Here is a 4,667-nt window from a genome sequence, read left to right as displayed (position 1 = left end):
CCGGAAGTGTGTTGCGTCAACTTTCCACGTGGTCAGGTCCTATTTCCACGGACAACAGCTTTTGTTTAAAAGCTAAAGGATCGTGTATAGAAGCTGGGTGGATCGAAAGTGGCCGCGTTGTGTCAGTCCTGGATAGAAAGGGAAAGTTCTTCGTCCTATGGGAGCGTGATTTAGAGCATTAGGCCGCAGCAAGTAAATTCTATGGATGACATCCTCCGCAGACTCCAAATCTAATGCGAGCAGGCGAAAACAAAGCAAGGCGGGCCGAAAAAACAAGGCTCCTACAATTTAAGATTTTGAATCAATCATTGTACACATGGTTTTGATTCAGTGGGAACATCACATATACACAGCCAGCATCACATACAAAGGGAATGAAATACATCACTGCATCATTGTTGCAAATAAGAAACAAAACATTAAATCAGAGCCTTTCTTGTAGATCTCCTCTCTTCATAGTTATCTGGTATCCGCCTTCCGGCATGGCAGCAGACATCTTTGCCCATTTTCGGCATGTTGAATACTGTCAGAAGGCAACAAATTTTGTTTTTTCCAAAATTAGGCGAAACCTAGTAATGCGCGTGCTGACGTCATCCATAAAAATTACTTGCTGTGGCCTTATGAAGTTTATTGCAAATTCGTGCACGAAGACTAATTGCAAATCACAAACATAAAAGAACATTGAAACAGCGTATGAAATAACTAAAATCTACATAATGAAAGGTACTTGTCTAAAACTATTGCTATGTCTGAAACTATGTTTGAAGGGTTTGGCATCTCTTTTGTAGGCCATGGAAGACGTATTATGACCACTATTTTCCAAAGTCATTGTACAAGTTTGAAAAATCAATTAATTTCGAGCGTCGTTATGATACTTTTTGCGATAAAGTGTACTAGTATTTCGTCTTCCACAGCCTTTGCACTACAATTAGGCCATGTTGATTTGATTATATGGATGACATCCTCTGAGAACCCCAAAACTGATGCGAGCGTGCGAATAAAAAAAAAGTTTGGCAAAAAAAGTTGCTTTCATTATGAAATCTACGTGGTCATGAAGGTTGAACAAATGTCAAAGAGTATGGTATGGCGATAATCTACTCTTCAAATTCATTTTTTTTTGTAATACATTTTCGTCTTTTTCGTTTGATTTTGGTATTCTACGACATTGGTATGGTTTTCCAATATTTTGTTATTTGTAACTTACAGTATATATTTGCTCATTTTGCAACAGTTTTGTACGATTTACAGTATGGTTGAAACTTTTTTTTAAACGGCCGAAAATTCATGCGCGCGTGGAAGTCATCCATATAATCAAATCAACATGGCCTTAGGAGTTAGGACAATACAAAAAAATAAATTTTCTGCTCATTTCTAGACATTTCTAAATAGTAAGGTGATCCAACCCTACTCCATTGCAAATGCGTGTCGTGAAGAACGTTATATCAATTTAACACAGAGAAAGGAGTTCTGAGTAGCTCGAAGGTTGACTCTGACCCCAGGGAATCGAACCCGCACCGCTCGCGCGGCGTGTCAGCTCACAAACCGATTCACCCAAAAGATCAAGGATTCCTTAGCTTGGGCGGGTAGTTAGTGACGCCTATATACTCGCTGGTACATCAGGAAGTGAAGGTGCCAAAATATGACCCCTTACGAGTGTGTTTAAAAGCCATGTTTGCTTACATTATGGTAGTTTGTGGTGGCACCACAAACCATCATGGCACCTCATGTATGTGCTGTTTTAGGCTCCAACAACTGCGGATGTCAGAAATGCGACATAAGTGCACAAGTTTTGAAAAGTGGAAGTAAAGTACAGTTACACATATATTTTTTTAATAAAATATTTCAAATATTTTTTGTGCAGAAATGTTATCTGATGAGCCAACCGGATGTGAAAGAAAGAAGTTTATTATAAATTCATGCCCGAGGGCTAATTGCAAGAGCGTGATAACAAAATAAACAGTAACAAGTATGAATTCGAAATTCCAGGCAGTTATCATTACATAAGTATAGAATTTTCTCATTAATTATGCAAATTAAGTTCATTTACATAATCAATATCTGCCTGTACATGTGTTCCTCTCGTTCTCAATTACCAATGTCACAAGCTTCAATAGTCATTTTATGGATGCAGCTGATTTATAGAATTTCCTCATAAATTTTGCAAATCACATCCATATTTGCATAATATTGTCACATAATTATACCAAGCATCACGTAAGTTACCTACATACCAAAAATCATGACGATCCGTCAACCGGTTCTTCAGTTATCCTCTTTTGAATATTTTCAAACACATAGCCCTGCAATTCCAGAGCAAGCCGCTAGGGGGTCCAAACTCATGTCTTCCCCAGCACAAGAGCTACCTACCATATAAATTTCGTCACCCCAGCATGTCTAGATCACGAGATATCAAAACGGGAACTTCAGCTGCAGTACCATAACAAGCCACTAGGGGGCCCAAAATCTAATCAGTTCCACGTCTCATGAAGACCTACCCACCTACCAAATATCAAGACAATCCATCTTAGCCTTCTTGAGTTATCGTGCTCATACACACACACACACACACACACACACACACAGAGAGAGAGAGAGAGAGAGAGACACACGAACGCCAACGAAAACATAACCTTCTTGGCGAAGGTAATTAAGCGTCTGGAGGCGTGGAGAGCGCGGGTGGCGAAGACAGTGGACGCGCTGGAGACGCGCCAGAACCTCGCCGCTGGACGCCGCCAGGTATAACAACGTCATCTACCCACTAATATTAGAAATGCAGCGACTTTTATCGCTACAAACTCGATAAGGCCACACCAAGTAAATTTTATGGATGACGTCCTTTGGAGACCCTAAATCTAATGCGAGAGGGCGAAAAGAAAACAAGAAGGGCCCTAAAAAACAAGATGCCTAGATTAGAAATATACTAATGTTAGGACACAAATTGAATGAGGTGACACAGTGTAACAAGCAAGAAGTCTTTTATTCATCATCAAAACAGCAATAAATCAGGTGGAACAGCAGTTGTCGTCCTGTCCTGTTTCTTTCATCACATTTTTGCAGGCCTGCAGAGACAAAGCGCTGTCGTGACTCTTTGGTCATAGTTACAGGAAGCGGAATTTCTTGTTTTTTTTTTTCTAGGAACAGGCCAAAATCAATGCGCGCGCGGACGTCATCCATAAAATTTACTTGGTGTGGCCTAAATACACATCGGCGTTGTACTATACCTTGTTCTACCCAAAAAAAGGCACTCAACCTCCAATCAAAAAGTGTTCGGTTTGTTTCGTTCCTAAAAGTTGTTCTACAATCCCACAAAAACCGGTACCAGGAGCACAAGCTGGCTTCCGTCTCTAAGGCCAAGAAGCGAGTCCGCTTCTCCATCCCAGTCGACCCAGGCAGTGAAGGGAGACGGTCCGGTAGATCATGTTGGCGCCTTAGTGTCGGACCTGAGAATTAAAATTAAGACCAAGGCCAAGAACGTTTCTTCCAGGAAACGTTGATATTTCGCCAGTATTTGATAACTACTGACCGTTGTGATTCAGATTTCCTGATTCATACAGCTTCCTAACGTGTACATATATTGCCCTCTCTGTCTAGATATGTAAATATATTGTACATTTGGGACTGCATCTATAACAGCGACACCTGTGCTGCAGTACAATGTGAACCAGTCAGCATTGCCCTGAGGAAGGTGACAGACGGTCACTGAAACGTCGGCAGAATAAAAGTCTTGGTTGTGTAAAAAGAGTCTCTTCACTCAGTGACTTACCAACTTGATGAAATTATTCACGGAAGCATACGGAAACGCGGACGGCATCGGCATGTATAGAACCGTAAGTGATGACTACCACCTCCGTACGGAATCCTACGGATTTGGGAGCACGCAGACACGCCGTAAAACGTATCTAGAACGTTTTGGGGACAAAAAAAGTGTCGTTTTCTTCCTGAAACCGCTCTTAGTTTTTCCGTATCAGCTCCCCATTTGCATGTTTCCATGACCCTCTACTTTTTTTGTGCTCCATCGCACCCCCTTCCGACACATTGCACGCGTAGCATTGCTCCGCAATTACTGAAAAAGCCCGGTCTAGAAAAACATTGTGCCCAAAATAACGTGTGACTAGATCGATCATAAATTCCCTTTCATCGATCTCACCTGAAAGCAAAAGGATTTGAAATTCACGGCACGAGTACTGCGGTCAGCCGCTGTCGGTGAGGGCCTCTTGCGGATAGTGGCAAATTGCAGATATGAATAAATGTCACTATGGGGGCTGGATTATTCATTGCCCAAAAATACATACATACACACATAATGTTCGAAAAAAGAACCTTTTGCCTAGAAAAAAATCCGCTTATTAACCAAATTATTATATAGATATAGTGAGTTTATGATGAGAGTTTGTGTTGGGTGTGGCTCCTTCCCTTTCCAGTAATAAGTGCCTATCTTAGACTTAAAAGCATTAACAGTTTCGACTGCTACAACATCGGCAGGTACACTGTTCCAGGAGTCGACTGTCCGGATACTGAAGAAGTAGGTTTCCAATAGAACGCAAGGCATCTCCAGAAAACTCTTTTCATTGGATATGCAGTGATATTAAAAAGGTGCTCATGAAATCATTATATCCAAAGGCACAGCGAAACTGGTCTGTATGGTAACGTTTTCGTTGAAAGGGCAA

The sequence above is a fragment of the Branchiostoma belcheri genome, unplaced genomic scaffold, assembly GCF_001625305.1.
Source record: "Branchiostoma belcheri isolate BF01 breed outbred unplaced genomic scaffold, Haploidv18h27 scaffold82, whole genome shotgun sequence".
NCBI classification, from domain to species: domain Eukaryota; kingdom Metazoa; phylum Chordata; class Leptocardii; order Amphioxiformes; family Branchiostomatidae; genus Branchiostoma; species Branchiostoma belcheri.
The sequence above is the reverse complement of the archived record's forward strand: the minus strand, read 5'-3'. Positions refer to the sequence as shown.